This window comes from Erigeron canadensis, chromosome 4, assembly GCF_010389155.1.
Source record: "Erigeron canadensis isolate Cc75 chromosome 4, C_canadensis_v1, whole genome shotgun sequence".
Classification (NCBI taxonomy): Eukaryota; Viridiplantae; Streptophyta; class Magnoliopsida; order Asterales; family Asteraceae; genus Erigeron; species Erigeron canadensis.
The window spans coordinates 23,677,417-23,696,017 of NC_057764.1; positions in this window are offsets into that span (position 1 = coordinate 23,677,417).

An 18,601-nucleotide genomic window follows, 5' to 3' on the forward strand; every position below is an offset into this window, starting at 1 on the left:
CAACGTATGTTAGACCTCCCGCTATCGAATCGCGACACGAAGTTCTCAAGCGAAATTCACCTTTACAGAAAAACAAATAAGATTTAATACCGTAGGCTTATGAAAGGGAAAAAAAAAACAAAGATTCGATGGTGAATATCAGGTGGACTGGTGGAGCATATGTTGCAGGGTAGGACGAACAAAATCTCAAAGAGAGAATATCAGGTGGAGGTGGTTACATTGTAGGGTTATATGCTGGTCCTCGTTCGATCCCAACATCACCATAGTAATAATATTCATATTCATTTCTATTGTCAATTTGTCATGTATGAGTTTGATTTTTATTTTTTTATTTTTTATAGAAACTAGAGTGAAGGCCCGTGCGATGTCGTACGGCCGGATAAATTGGTTAGTCTCACGTCTTCGGTGAAGTTTTCTGATCATGCACCAGGTTTACATAGTAGTTAACAAATGCATAATCTTACTTTTGGCTTTACCAAAACCCGTAATCACTATTATTTTTAAAGAATCTCCTTCCATTTGTGATAACTCCCATATTTACAAACAATAATCAATATATAAGGATCTTGCAAAAATAAAAATTCATTTTTAACTACGAAATGTAACAAAACAACAACCACTATAATTGTTTAAACATAAGTTAATAAGCAACTGATCGTCGTTTCTCCGTCTGCATACCACACAATTGGCAATTCTCACTTAAGTGACAACCATACAGCTTGTCAAATCATCAAAACCAGGGGAAATGACCAAGTCTATCTTACGGGAGAGCTACTCGGGATTTAACAAATGTAAGAAAACACATACAGTTTCTTTCCAAACTTTTAAGGACACTCTCTTTGCCAACTTTCTCCATGGACTTGGCAATCAACTCACCTATCTTTCTCGTTCTCCATTAGCCGATATTGTCACCTAAACAAAAAGACTCTTACAATCAAAAGTCGATATAAAAAATGAGAGGCGTCATAAATGTTTTAACTATGATCAGATACATCTCGTATAATATATGTAATTACTATTGACGAAATAAACATGCAAACATTAGTACTTCATTTTGGGCTGCTTGTTCAAAAGGCATCCGATAATGCATCGGGTTGGAAAAGTATACCAATTTTCCAGATGCCTTGGCATACCGATAATGAAATAAACCACAAAAATATGATTGGTAAACACTCAAGTTTCATTTTGGCAATTCATCGAACATCTTATACGTATAAAACAATTACATATATAAGTGAACAAAACATAGGCAAGTGATATAATATGGAACAGTCTTTGTCTAATTTTTTGATGGGATTAACAAAGAAGAAAATAAAATATCCCAAGAGATACAACCGGATGACAATATGAAAATATCCGTGAATGATTTGAGATAGAGAGTGATCAACAAATGTTTTCTTCAAAAAAGCTTGCACAAATTGTAAGAATAATCAAATATCAAAACTTTATATCATCAATAATAATCAAATATATTCATGATTGACTTCTTAAATAAGATTAGTACCCATAATATTTATCAAGATTATGAAGCAACAAACACCTACAAACCATTTAACCCATAATATAACTATAGGTCAAAGAAAAATACCTCTAAAAGAAAAATAGATTAAACAAACTTTGTTGCAAGCCAAATCACGTCTTCATCATCATCAACCTACCTGAAAATGGAACCCATTTAATATAAAATAAAGTGAAATGAAAAGTTGAAAAGTTTTAGAAACGGGAAGGCAGAGAAAATCTGAAATAACATAGAAAAGGGAAGAAACATATGTACAACTTACATGACCTAAATTAAATATCATAAAAATGGACCATTCATATGCTGTAAAGTGTGATCGGTTACCCTTAAAAGGATTGAATGACCGTTTTATTGAACTTGAAAGCCAAAAGCCATGGATCGTACCACCCGATTAAGGAAAGAAACGAAGAGGATATGAAAGGTTTTTTTTATTTTAATTAAGCTAAAGAAAGGAAGAGGAAATAAAAGGGATTATTTTTTTAATGAACGACAAGGTTAAAAAAATGGATGGATATTATTTGGCTTGGGTAATGGGTTTATCAACTTAGCTTTTGTTCTTGTTGATTTCGATTACTGGACTTTTGTTCTTGATTAAATTTTAATTACAATATGATTTTATTGCATGCTTTCTTATATATGTACAACTTATCACAATAATAACACAATATAAACTTGCTATTAAGTCACGATAATTGCATGTGCAATAAACTAATAATCAGTATATATTAATAATTAATCACTCTATTATATGAGTGTAAAATACATAATGAAATAAATAAAATCATAAATATACCCTACTAAAGTAATTAACTCTATTAAGTATTTTAATAATCCTATTAAGTACTCATCGATAAAACGTCAAGGAAGCGTCAATTTTGCCACTACAATGATAGAACTTTTACTTATATATAGATATACAATCGTCAGAATGTATCTATCTATCCATCAATATAATTAAAACATGATCGATCAGTATTTATGAAGTACAGAGTATTTTCTTGGCATATTAATCATTTCATTTCGATTTTTCCTCTTTGATTATCACTCTTTAATGTAACCTAAACCAATTAATATTGAATGTAAAACACAAGTAGTCACCAGTATTTCAACAAATGTTCATTGCAAACAAATTTCAACAAATGTCATTATGAGAATAATAGATAACTAGCAGAGGTGGCTCAACAGTACTATGGAACTAGGCGGTCGCTTTAGGCCCCCAAATTTTCGAGGCCTCAATATTTTGTATATTCAACTTAATGTTTGGATTTTGGACTAACTACGATATATAATTTGCATTATAGTATCGCCCTTATTGGTTTTGGTATCAACATTCATATCTTTTATATTACTAGTAGTTTATAATAAAAATCGAGTAATTTTTTTTTTGCTTTTCTCTTTTACTTTAATTTATATGGTAATGAACTAGGCCTCAAAAATTGATACCGTTTGAGACCTAAAAAAACTTTAAGCCGCCGCTGATAACTAGATATGTTAGTACACAAGCTATATGTGACTGAGGAAAAAATTCCTAAGAATTTTAAATTTGTAGCTTCTTTAATCTTCTTATTAGAAGGCCCACTTGCCGTATCCGTGATGGGTGGTTTTTTAAAACATATTTAAATAATTTTTGTATACATCAAAATTTTATTTTAAAGCTTTAAATTTTATTACCAAAACTTCAGCAAAACGCCAGAGTAAAAATCAATTACGTAAAGTTCACAATAAAAAATCCGGACACATTATTTATTATAACGACCAAAAAAAACTATACGTATTACTACAAATAGAGACCCACATATACGACAAAAAAACAATATAATGAAAGACAACATATCTAAAATTTCGTATACATAAGATTCACATATAAATATCGTAAAGTTTAGTTTTTTGGGTATCGATGGTTGGAGGCCAACTTCTCATACCTTTGGCTTGGGCCCATAAAAATTGTATACTTATTTCATCTCATTTTAAATCGTAGTATGATTTTTTGAGTTTTTTATTCGACTTTGACTATAGATAGTTTTGTTTGTATTATATAACATTTGATATAAATATCTATACTCCCTTATAATAGAGGAAGCTCATTTTTATTTTCTCAAATTACAACATTGATCTACCTAATTTATCCCTATCTTTTATTGATAATTACCATTTTACCCCAAAACCTTTCCAATCACCATTCAACACCACCTAACCACCGACAGCCGCCGCCTTTTTCAACCACCACCAGCCGCCGGTGTCTTCAACCACCTCCAGCCGCCGCCGCCACCAACACCACCGCTGCCGCCACCAATCTCCGCCGCCAACATTGCTACTTCAGCCGCTCACCACCACCAGTCACCGCCACCGCCGCCATTGCATCACCATCACCGCCGCCTGAAAATTCATTGAATCTCGCCGGAAAACTTAGATCTACGATTGCTCCTCTATTTCTTCGAATTGGAACTCGAAATTGTCACAAAAATGCTCAGGAACAAAATCCGCACACACCCTTGCCAAAATAAAACCGATTCAAGGTTCGCCGGAAAATTCGAAAACTCGCCGGAAAAGTGAAAAACGTGATTACTCTTTCACTTTTTCGAATTAAGACACGAAACCCATTGCAATCGAATCAGAATTCAATCGTGAACAAACCCTAACATATTGTTTAGTCCAAACACTTCGCCGGAAAATTCACCGGAAACGTTGAAACGGCAAACTGAAAGTCTGAATATGACCGAAATCTGGGATTTGTTTTAATGCTAAAATCCACCTTCTACGCCGGTCTCCTACATCTGGGTTTCCACCTCCGTCCATTTCGGTCAAGATCCGATGAGTATTGGAAAAGTACACACCTTTTTCATCATATTTGAGTATATTGAATTTTCTGCTCCGACGAAGATGGCGGTGTGAATTTATCCGGTGGTGGGCTGACCGTGGCTGTGGTAGCTACATGGTCATTAGGGTTTGAATGAAAGAAGATGGAAGAGATCGCAGAGGGAGACATAAAACTACTATGAAATTGATGACTGAATGCTATGGTATTTTTTTTTAAAGATAAATAATGGAGTACATACTTTTTTTTTTAGAAAAATGGCTTCACAGCTTTTGATACACGTGATTCCCATAGACCATAGCTACTTTTCTTTCTTTTTTATTTTATTTATTTGGAATGGCAGTTACTTTTGTACTGTAGGAATTTATATATTATATTTAATTTAATTTAATTATACATGTCAATTTTTTTAATAAGAAAAACATATAAAATTACAAAACTTATTTTTTTCATATTATAAATTTATTGTACTTTCTTAGAAGCTATTAATACGTGTGATACGATTATTAATGTATGTTTTATACATATTTATTTATGTATTTTTATTATATACTTTTTATTTTTATAACTCTTACGATACAATTACCGATTCAAAATTTCACAAAACGAGTCGACACACAAGTCGCGAGTTAACAAATATGTTTATAACTAACAACAAAAGTTCTAACTAACGAAAGATAAGTACCACTTTTAATTGTCATCATCACGACATATTGTACGTTGTAAATTTTTACCGCTGCATTGCGCGAGCACTAGGCTCGTATGAATGAGTTGGGTTTAAAATGTACTTTTTATTTATATAAATTTTATCGATTCCTATATAAAACAAACAAGAATTTTTACAGTCAAAATTCAAAAAGTAAGACCTTTTGACATTTTCTCATATTTTTCATAAATCTTACTATTATATTTAAAACGAAACAACTAATAGGGTGTGTTTGGTAGAGAGAGTTGAGACTAAAGAAATGGAAATGAGTTAGGTCACGTTTGGTTCACGGAATTTGATGAAATTTGATAGAATTGGAATTGAATTCCATTCCTTAGTGCGTTTGGTTGCACAAAGAAAAGGGAATCTCATTCCATAGGAATTTAAATATTCCATCATTTGATGGAATCTCCATTCCTTGAGGATGGAGGAAGGAATTTCATTACTTGAATTTTCAAAAAATCAAAAACATTCCGTCAAATTCCATTCCTTCAAATTCCAATTCCTTTAAAAGATTTCATTCCTTCCCAAAACATTCTGTGAACCAAACGCGCCCTTAATTTTTCTTGTTTGGTAGGCAAGCGAATTAGAAGAGCGGAGAAATCAGATTCTCAGAGAAATCCATCCTTTGTATTTTGATTTCCACTCAAAATATGGAGAAATCATATTTAGGGGGTTGGCAATGGACGGATTATGGGTGAGTGGTCATCGTGGTGCCACCACTTAACACCGTCGCCATCAATCTTTGACGCGTCGTTGGAAGCTTTTGCGTGGTCACACCACGCATTTGATAATCCAAAGTTAGAATATCGAGGAGGTTGGAACGGTTGGAAACGGCTAGTTTGACTAGCTTTTGTCCTTCTTTTTTTTTCACCTTCTTTATATATATATTAACACAATACATATCATTTTACACAAACAAATCACACATTTTACCTTCAAAATTCATATTTTCAAAACCAACACTTCATCTTCATGGCTAATAACATGAATCTCCGGGATGTTAAGATGGCGATACAAGTGCACCTGAATTACGACGCTAGACACCGCTCTGGAATAAACAATGTCCTCCAGTTGGAGACGTTGTCGGGTCTCCTGAACCATACCGATACATCCACCGAAATGACAACGACAGTACCGTGGACTCGGATTATTCCGAGGCTTAGTGTTTTACTTATTTTATTATTATTTATGTAATGGTTTAGTATTTTGTGTTTTTTAAATATTATGTATGTTTTATTTTAATTATTATGTAATGTTTTAATTGAATGAGATTTTAATGTTTATATAAAATAAAAAGGTAGTAAGTGGTGAAGTGAGTGGTCGGATGCCAACAAAATTTGGATGAGTGGTGAATGAGTGGTGGAGTTGAGGTGTCATAAAGTGATTGGTTAGAAGTGAGTGGTGAAAAAGGAAGTGGGAGGTGGGTTGCCAACCCTCCACAAGGGGTTAACTCTCCGTGTTTTTTTTGTTGAGAAATGTGATGACTTCAAAAAGAAGGGTTATAAAATAAAATCTCACGTGACAACCACGTGACAAACAAAAACAGATTAGAATTGGGGATCTCAAACCCTCTTTCTCTTCATCGTTCATAATTATCACATATAGAAGCTTCCATCTCATCTTACAACAATTAATTCCATATTGTAAGTACATTTTTGCTTGTGTGCGATTGCTGCACAACTCGAAGTATGGATCTTCAACTAGATATGGTTCTCGTGATTGGTAAGTTTATATATAAAACCCATGTACAGTAATTAATTAGGTAATGAATCGGCAGGTGTTAGGTTTAAAAAAATGTAATGGATCATATGATCATTGGTCACTTGCAAAAATTTATAAATTAGATCTGGAAATATATATAAATTCACTTTTAAAGATATATTCTGATCATAATATAATAGTTAACATTCATATTTTCATTTCTCTAAATATTTTACCAAACATAAGAATTTATTTTGTTCATTTCCAAGGTTAATTTCTATGTCGTTACAAACAAAGAAATTCATATAATTTATCAGCCTATTTCATTTCTCTTCATTTCATTTTTCTTGTTTAATTTTTTTTTTTCCGACGTGCCCTAAATGATTGTATCTCATTTGTTTCATTACAGTAATTAAGAGTTCAAAAAGCCTAATAAATGTAAGAATCATTATATAAACTTAATTTGAATGCTTAACCTTCAAGTTGATAAGAATAAAAGGTGATCAAGTGGACATAAAAATACAAGGTATGTGTTGGAGCAATGTAACATATGATGTGTACATATGAGAATGAGCAAACATAAAATAAGACAGCACAGACATCGTTTCTCTGCTTGGTGTATTCTTGTGGCCTACAAAATATTGGGCCATTTCGTTATCTCAAATGAACCCTATCTTTGTGGGGTTCATTGTTGAACGTGTCCGACGTAAAGATTCTATGTTTTATGTACCAATGAATGAATATGATTTTTCTAACGGTAAATGTTAAATAAAAGTACGATAAACATTAACGCTATGTTCTTGAGTCTATTTTTTTAAGAGAAGAAATGAAATGATATGACAAGAAGAGATAAGATTTGATCTTTCCAAATCATCTCAATAATGGAAAAAAGATTTTTTAAACAAAAACAACTAAAACTTCCTTTCAAATCATTTTAATTCATTTCCTTTCCCCCTTTAAAAAAAACTCAAGAACTCAACTTGTTCTAAAATCACTTGGATTTTTTTCTTTCTCTCCTTTAAAAAAACTCAAGAACATAATGTAAACTATAAAATTTTGGACCCCGCGTTGCGGGGTCTCAATTCCTTTGTTGAAACGGTTCGTTATTTTAGTATATATGTCGTGAATTTTCGACCACTTAATTAGAAATAATTTTTTCATTAATATGTTTGTTTAAAAGTATGCAAGAAACCAAAACGTAACCCGTAGTAGAAACCTGAACGGGATGTGATACGACAAAAATATCAATATATTAATTCAAATATCAAGTGGATGCGATATAGCAAAATGCAAGTAGTGGTACTGGGTGTATCACAATAAGGTTGAATGGCAAATAAAAAGTGTGAAAAAAACAAAAGAAGTAACCCATAATAAAAAATCCGAAAAGGAAAAACAAAACTAAAAAAGAAAAAGACGTGACAAAATCCGAACATGATGCAATGTGGCAAAATCCAGACTATAAGAAACGTGCAATGTGTCACTTTATAACTGATGCCACGTGTCAAGTTTTAATAAGCATGGTTACTATTGATAACCATGCCAAAAAAAACGAAAGAAAAAACTCCAAATGGAATCTGTAATGTCAGAATCTAAATAGTGATGCGGGGTATATGATGAACCAATAAAAGAGATCATATAAGCAAAAAAAAAGGTATCAAAAAACCAAGAAAAACCAAAAGATAAATAACCTTAACGAAAATAGAAATAACAAAGGAAAAATAAAATATTGAGTAAAGTTTCCAATATATTAATTCAGAACACAAAAGCCAAAAAACTATGATGAACACCAAGAAAAAACCCCAAACGGGATCTAAAATGGCAAAATCTAAATAGTGATGGGGGTATACGATGAACCAATAGAAAGAAAACACAAAAGTAAAAAACTATGTAATAAACCAACAAAAACCGAAAGAAAAATAACCTTAACGGGATCCGATATGGCAAAATCCAAAAAAACGCGGGGTATAGGTGGACCAATAGAAAGAAAACACAAAAGAAAAAAAAAACTATGTAGGAAACCAAAAAAAAAACAAACAAAAAATAACCTTAACGGAATCTGATATGGCAAAATCTGGGAAAAAACGCGGGGTACAGGTGGACCAATAGTGCAGCACCACGTGGCACGTGACAATGTTCATTGGGCTCACCTTTAATGAGATTACAATATTGTTCCTTGTTAGTTTTGTCTAAGTTAATAAATAAACGAGCCATTGGGGTGATAAGTGGATAAACTAGTATATAAACTAAATACCTATAACTAGTATGGGTAAATCAAACAAATCGTTTTATACCCATTTACAAATCGTTTTAAAACTAATAAATAAACTTTTTCACTTTATGACTGGGGTCATGGGTACAAATCGTGTGACAAACAAATGTGGTGAGAGGATGCTAAGAATGTTATACCCATTTATACATGGGAGAGCAATCATTTTAGGACATTACCAAGATTCTAACCCAACGTGGGCGCACCAAAATTAAGGATGTTAGCCATTTATTCGCTTCAGTCTTTCAAAAAATAAATAAACAAGATTCGAATCTGGACTTCCAAATAATCAAAATTAGCTTTTAATGGACCACTAGGCCAAAAGCTTATTGCTATTTATGTATGCATATCTATATATACATATTGGCAGAAATTTTTTGTCAATGTTACTAGCACGGTACTTGCGCAATGCGACGGTGGTTGTGGCAGCAACAGTGTGGTGGTGGGGGCGACTGTTGGTGGTAGATGCGGCGTCGAGTAGTGTAGATAATTGATGTAAAAGGTTAATGAAGATATTTTAGATAAATGACTAATATTGTAATTTAATTATTAATGATATTTTAAATAATTTCTCCATAACTTTTAAAGAGGGGGTTGTTTTATTTATTTAATAGTATAAAATTATAGATTAGGTGTATAGGGAAATTTGAATTAAGATTAGGTGTATAGATTAGGTATTTTGGGTATAAAAAAGTGTTGAATTTCCTAAATTAGAATAGGTCAATATGCTTTATAAGGGGTCATAGATTATAGATAACGATTGTGCATACTCTTAAACAAAATTCGACCAAATAAGGTAACGCTTAATTAAATGATTAGTAATAAACAGTTCATAATTTTTACTTTACTAAGTATGATAATTATGTCGAGGGTTATTAAGATAGAAATTGCAGGGTTGTGCATTGGAAAATTCGAATGTTGGACTGTACAAATTGCTTGAAATGTATTACGTACACATGTTATCATATCCCGCCCCTCAAGTGTAAAATCACTAAGAATTTAGAGATATCCTATCGTAAATAGTCTAATCAAGACTTGGGACTATGGATTTCTGATATGGTTTGAGGTATTGCCGAATGTTAATATATAATAAAATAATTATTGCGTTTTATAACTTATATAATATGGTTGGTTATATATTTGGATTCTTACATAATATATATATAATGATTGACTTTAGTGTATTCGGGTCTTGATTTGTGAGCAATGGTATTTTGAACAAGCAAGCATGCTCGACAACATATAAAACTTGTTAGCTATTACACCCTCCGTCCCATATTAAATGTTCAATTTTGACTTTTCAAGTCTTTTGCTTTAAACTTTGACCATAAAAATATTTGTCTATATTATGTAACACTTCATATAAAATATATAGACGGATTGGGTTTTCAATGTACTTTTCATTGATATTACTTTCATCAACTATTATATAACACAAACAAAGATATTTATAGTCAAAGTTGTAAGCAGAAGACTTGACCAGTCGAAATTGGACATTTAATATGGGACGGAGAAAAACCTTAATACTCGTTTAGGACCTTCATCGGAAACGTCTAAGCCAATTAGTGATAATGTTTAGCAAAATAATCAAGTTTAACTCAAGATCATGAGTTGCGCGCAAGAAGCCAAAAACATAATAAGAATTCTAATATAATATTCTGTTTTGTCGTTAGAAAAAAAAAAACATCATGAGAAATTATTTTTGAAATATAAATAGAGATTGTCAAAAATTTATATGTAATATTGATAAAGATTTTCCAATTATATTTGATTTCGCTATCAATTAAGAGATTAGAGTTTCTAGTCTTATTATGGCATTATGGAGTTTTTTTCACAATATCATATGTATATGGGCTATGTTTAATAGGGGTGAGAAAAACCGAATTGAGAATCCAAAAACTGAAAAAATCAGAGAAAAACCGAATCAAGAAATCGGACTAATTTGGTTTTGGTTTTTAAAAAAATGAAGGGATCAGTTTGGTTTGGTTTTCAGTTTCTAATGAAAAACCGAACCATTAAAACCGAACTGAACCAAACCAAAATTATGTATATTTCATTTTGTTTTATATTTATTTCATTTTCTACTATATTTATTACTAATGCTTAATAAATATGCTAATATACTTCAAGTTATACTATATTTATTAACTAGCGAATCAACCTGGATTTAACCCGGGTATGCTAAATAAAATCTTAAAATCAAAAAATATATTTAATGTTTGTTATTGATACATTATAACTTTATATAAAACTATTAGCTAACGGTGTTTGGTTCGGTTTTTAACTAAAACTGAAACCGAACCGTTATGATTCAGTTTTTTAAAACTAAAACCATTGGGTTTCGGTTTTTTCGGTTTCGTTTTTTTCAGTTTGGGTCTATTTTGGTTCGGTTTTAGTCGGTTTGTGGTTTTGGTCAAATTGAGCTTAAATAGTTTATAAGTTTATACCCTATTCACCTTAATTAATTTAAACAAGTTTTCAAAACAATATTAGTAACAATAACACTACAACAATGACAACAAATCCATAAAAGTAAGTTGTACAAACTTCAAACAAATATTATATATAACTATTTATATCTTCTACGCGTTGTTTAATTTTGTTGTGTATTTTCACTCAAAACATATAAATGATATTATTATATACACCTAAAAATGTAAATATATATTAAAATATTTATTAAAAATTAATAATAAAATGATATAAATATAAAATAAAGTAACAATATATATTTTTGGTTCGGTTCGGTTTTTATGGTTCAGTTTTTCATTCCGAACCACAACTTTCGGTTTTTAGAAAACCAAAACCAATGGTTTTCGGTTTTTTCGGTTTTGCCCACCCATAGCTAACACAATAATAATTTATAAAATAAGAATAACTATTTTCATTAAGCAAATTAAAATAGACATTTTATTTGTAAATATTATATAAGATAGATTTTTTTTTTCTTTTCAATAAATGATTAATAATTTTATTAAACTTGTAAGGGGCTATATTTATGTTATTTCATACTAGCACGTTACCCGCGCAATGCGGCGGTGGTCGTGACAATGCCGTTGTAGTGGGGGGCCGAGTGTTGGTGGTGGAGACGGCGTCGAGTGGTGTAGATAATTGATGTAAATGGTTAATGAAAATATATTAAAGAATAAATGATTGATAGTGTAAATTAATCATTAATGTTATGAGGTAGTGTATGTTGAAATATTTTAAGGGGTGCTAAGTGAAAATATTACATATTTTCAACACTTCCATAAATAAAAGGAATATTTCTTTTATAATATAATATAGATGACATCATAATTATATAAAATACTTCTTAAGATAAAATACAAGTTTTATACATTAAAAACTTTCTAAAAATACTTATGAAGTTTATAATAGGGATTTATACCAGTTTATTATTATATATTTATTATAATTATACTTTATCTTGAGTGAATAATATATGCTTCAATCTTCATTTAGTTGGACTATTTCTTTAACGTTAGGCATTTAGTTCTTAATGGATTCAAAACTACTAAGGTATGGCACCTTTTACCATATGCCTAATAAACTAGCTTAGTAGAATGAGCAACATGATACTTTGGTTATACTACAAACGTTTTTCATTTTGCTCAAAAAATGGACTTTAGTTATACTACAACTTAATTAGTTAAATATGTTATATAAAAAAAACAAAAAAAAACGGAAACCAAACCGAAACGACCCAACCGAGCTCAAAACCAAAAAACTGAATCATTGGATTGGATCGGTTTTTGGTTTCAAAAAATGAAAAAACTGATACATTCGGTTTGGGTTTTGGTTTTAGGCCAAAACCGACTCAATCTCACCCCTAATGTTTAACATAAGTTTTTTAAGGGTTTTTTAGTAGTTTTAGTTTTTTTTTAAACTAAAAGCTTTTATAGTATTAAAAGCTTTGTATTGGATGTAACTAGTTTACTTTTTATTTGAAAAAAAATAGCTTCAAAATGAAACTCAATTGCAAGTAACATTTCAGGAGATTTTAATTTGGATTAAGTTTTTAATTTTTAAAATTACATAAATGCCTCTTAAAGTTACAATTACAGCTATCATATCAAACAATTCTAGCTAATAAATAAATGTTATAGTTAACAATTTTGTTTAAAATCCACAGCTAATAGCTACAACTAAAATCTATAGCTACCAGCTATGGTTATCTTTACCAAACATACTCATGATGTTTGTAGATTACCTGTTGTTTATGCAAAAGTGCTCATAAACAATTGTAGTTTGACCAATTCAGTTTGGAGGCAAGGTATATAAAACAACTTTTATCTATACTTCTATAATATTGTATATATAAAAATTAATGTTAGAAAGTTTAGAAAAAATGCGACATGTAAATTGACCAAAATACTTTTAATGAGTTAAATTACTATCAACACTTAAATCTTAAATTATACCATTAATCCATTATATTATAAAATATTTCCACTAACTTCCTTTAAATCAAATACCTTTACCTACACCAATTGATGCTGCCACCACCGTCACCATCCGTCGCCGCCATCACACCACCGTCATCACTGGCTCACCACCGCATTGCACGGGTACCATATATGCTCGTATATAAATAAAAACATTCATATTCATATATGCTATATGAAACATCTATACAAATGTAACTTTTGGGAAGATTGGGACCCTCCCTTACCCCTCCATGGTTCCGGCTTTGCTCATGAAGAAAAAGAATAGAAGTAGAAATAAATAGAGGTTCTATTTCCTACACTTAGCCTGCTAGCTACGGATTTATTTAGGCATGGCCCCCTTAAACTTTGGCCAAAAAAATCCAGCTAGATATGTACTTTTCATAGCAAGCATTACATCGTAATTATAGTTTCATTTTGTTTGGTTTTGGTTAGAAAGGGAGAAGCCTCTACTTGATTTCGAATAATTCAAATCAAACCAAAGATTGTGAGACTTTAACCGAAATAATGAGGCAAGTTTTAAAGTTAACTTAAATGCTCGCCTTTATACGTCTATATAGTGGTTTTACATGAAACCCGAAGTCTTGAGGCTTGAGCTCAAGTCTTGGCAATAGGACTTGCCTCTTAGAAAGGTTTAATTACAGGATCTACTCGTCGAGGAAACTCTTTAACGTGAACGTGGTTAAAACAAACTATTCTAGACCTATCGATGTTTTTTTTTTTGAACCGCCGACTTTTTATATCAAAAATGAAATAAAGATAACTCCAGACGAGCTATCTATAAAATTACAATGTCAAAAGGGAATTTGATAACCAATCATCCCATCTAATGCTAGTTAAAAAAGTAATTTACACCTTTTACCAAGATGTTAAAAAAGTAATTTACACCTTTTACAAAAAAAAATTAACACTATTACAAAAATATCATTTGTCTACGTATTTTTTATTTTAATCGATTACAAAAATATACCGATTATTTAATCCATATGAATTTTGATGGATAACATAATTGTAGCAAAATGGATGTAAGTGATAAATAGAAGTACTTATTGGGAGTGTAGGGCATGCAACTAAAAAGGACAAAGAAAGTTTAAATGATAAAAGAGACGGCCCATCGAGGAAGGTCGGCTGAGAAAAGCATTTTTCCACAACTATATATGTTCTTGCCAATTCAGCTTCATTTATTATACTTTATGGACAAAAACACATTTTATGTTTATTTATTTTTATAATTTATTTCCACCAATTGGATAATACTAATATTACTAAAATAATATACATGTGATTGAATCACAAGAAAGAAAGTGACTTCCAATCTTATCTTCACAAACCATTTGTTTTTATGTGATTTTATTATTAATATAAATATTAAATATACGCATAATAGATTAGATTGGGAGTCTGTGATTATTATTTGTGTTGTGGTTGTAGCTTATTTTAGTGGCACTTAACTTAAACTTAGTGGGTGTAACCACTTCTAAGGCTCTAAACACCTTTAATATTTTAATACACAATAGATTGGGAGCCTATGACTAATTGACTATCATTGCTTAAAAAACCAAATTAAAAAGAATAACTTGTATGATACAGCTTAAATGTACGTAACTTTTTGGTAGCTATTTACCAATATATATATAACAAGGTGCTAAATTCATTCCTAAATAAATAAGAACTCTTAGATGGATTTCATATTTGATTTAGAATCATTAGATCAAATTTAATTATTTCATCTTTATTAAATGACAATATTAATACTTACACTTTTTATAACTGTACAAAAAAATCCCCCTTTATATTTAATTTACACTTTTTGATTTTTCCATCACAAATTTACACTTTTTACCCAATAATTCTAATACAATATATTCAATAGATTAAGAGCTAATATATATTCTAATAATAAAATAATATTATTTATCTTATATCTTATGCAATAGAATAATAGTTAATATCATATAAAAAAAATAAAACATATTTTAATTTGAAATATCTAAGATATGTTTCATATAAAACATATAGATCAATTTTCTTGTATTGAGAATGATTATTTTTTTTTTAAACGGTTAACTGGTAAATGTTGTATTAAGACTGGTTATTTTAGATTTACTCGGTATCTGAGTTCATACCTCATAGCTAAGGGAACCCAAAAACGTCATTCATTTTCATTAGGCAGCACTAAGACTATGTATCGAGTATATATTGTCGTCGTCGTTGGAAATTTCTTCCAAATATAACGTTATGTGATAGCTATTTTATTATTTTGCAAGTAACATCATAACTATTATTTCTTCTTCTTATTGTTAGGTGGTCTAAAAGAATAAATCTTGAACCAAAGTTTAACATAAACAACTTTCAATTATTAACTTAATTTACACATATCCGAAGTCTTCGAAAACAATTAGTGGCTTAGTTGTATGAAACTAAATGAAATGAAGGATTGGAAAAGGACTCATCTAAAGTCCTAATAAGCTTTAATCAATCACATTAATTGAGTTAATTATCATGACGTTAATATATAGATGGAGATATATCCAGCTATGTAGCACCGAAACGGGTACGGCAAAGGGGTACGAGAACGATACGGGAATAGGGAACGACAAAACTAAAAAATTTATGATACGGGTACGGCAATACAAAAATATACAAATATAAATTATGTCGATTTTTTATAAAGAGAGACTTGAGACTTGAGAGATTATGTGTAATTGTATATGTATAACTATATAATATATGTTTGATTAGTGATCACTCATTGAATGTTTAGTGTTTAATAATTGGTTTTGGAACAGACAAAATTTAATGTTAATCAAATTGTATATAATATAGCCTGTTTGGGTTTGAGAAATAGAAAAAGCCCATTAAAACTTTGATATTAGTTAGAAACAATATGGAAATTTCAAATAAACATTTCAGTATCTATATAAAATTCAAGGAGACGTTTCATACGTGTTTCGTATGCGAAAACGTTTCCATGGAGTTTCGGAAACAGGTACGCCTACCTGTTTGGAGTTTCGGTGCATCATAGATATCCAGGGACGTCCTTTATTTTTTTTTAAGCAAGCTGGGTTTTTTTTTAAACGGCAAATAAAATATTATCAAGCAAAATATTTTGATGCAATACAAAAGTATAAATACAATTACATTATCTAGGAAAGAAGCACGAGATAGCAACGAATTCTTAGATACTTCTTGGTACTTGAACTGCGAAGATTATAAAAAGGGTAAAAAGAAAAACTCATGTCAAAGAAAACCATATAAAACCATAGGAAGAAAACTTGCTTATCCCCTTAAGAAGAAAACCTTATAAAAACCATAATTGATATAAGAGGTTGCCTTATGCCAGAATTCGTCCTCATGAGGATTAATAACCATCCAAAGACTAATCCTCCTAATACTAACTTTATATCAAATACTAGTCTTATACTTACCTTTTATTTTATTATACACTCACAAAAAAAAAAAAAAAAAAAAAACAGAAAAGAAAAAAACTTTAAGCAACTTGTCCTTGGGGGGATGAGTGCCCAAGGACATGTCCAACCTTATGGTGTTCTATGGAGGACGAACGGAGGACAAGTGAGGGACGGAAGGCAACTTCTAATTGTTTTCAAGCAATTTCCTTGATTAATACTAAAATGTTTACCCGTTAAGGTTTAAACTTGACGTATGAGCACTAAATAATCGACCATGACGGTGATTAATATCATATGTTAATTGGTTTGTGCTTTTGGTTTGTTTTTTTTTTTTTTCCGTTTTGGCCGGACGTTGCAAAGATACAAATACTCTATATATTAATGACAATTAACAACTATAGGTTTTAGGGAAACTCTTAACTTATCAAAGATTGCCATTTACAAGTACATAAGGATGGTCGGATCGTTGTCTTTACTGTTAGATGTTTCAATATTTAGCTGTTTAGATTTTATATGTATATGTACGTATTTTTTTATTTTAGAATACACAACGCTTTATCGTATTTATAAATTTAAGCTTAGCGACTCGGCCAATAAAAACCATACTCTTACTCGATTCACCTGAGAAGTTTCCTCTTTAATTTTGTTGACGTCAAATATTTTTACTCTTATGCTTTAATCTATTTGTATAAACAGAACAGTCGCCTAACATACGGTGACTTATCTTTTGCCTTTGGTTTTGTTTGACCACGCCATAATGATTTGACGTTTATATATCTTTAATTATGTATTCAAACAACATAGAAGGGGGAAAAAAACGAGTACGCGGTAAAATTTATTGTTGAAATATGATATCTTCTTGACCTTTTGTCGCGATAGGAGGCACGAGACATGCCATGATTTTCACTCAACCCTTAGATTGGGGGCATTATAAATATGGAAAATGCTAAATATATCTTTTCGTTTATTGATCTATTTAATTTGGCAAATTGTGTAGGCAAATTATCTACGAGTATAATACGGGCCCTTCTTCTAAAGTCGAGTCGTTACTCAACTCGAGAACGAATTGAACACCCTTTTTCCTTATTTCCGGCCTCCTTTACAACAAAAAAATAGTTGAATAAATTAATATATCTTTCACCTTTACAATGTATTCTATCATCACATCTATGATTTACCTAAACTACTCTTAAATCATTTGTAATGGTAATGTTACCATATCAACGTAGCAGTGCTACATCATCACTCCACCACAACCACACAATTTCAATAAAAATGTCCCCAAAAACTATGCCCCATAATATTATACAATGAAAAATTAACCACATAGCATCCACCCAACTCTTTCTAAGGTGGACACACCCAACTTTAGTCTTCCACTCCGCTACCATGTACACCGCCTCTTGTAATGGAAGACCCAGAAGACCCCGGGGTGGAAGTTTTCCAACTTGTCAACACTAACACCATTACATCAAAATTACTACACTGCCTCGTTTTATATTAATTGTTTTTACATTAACAATCACTCCACCATTGTTCACGCTACTATCTGTCGTTGCCGTTATCATTATCACCGTCAGATTGTGTAGAGGTATGACCGTATGACTAGTGTACATGCATGTGGTTCAAAGTGAGCTACCATTTTTGAGTTGTATTAGTTAGGTTCAAATCAGAAGTTAATTGATACATTACATGTTTATGTAAAAATACAATACGAGTAGCTCAACTACTAG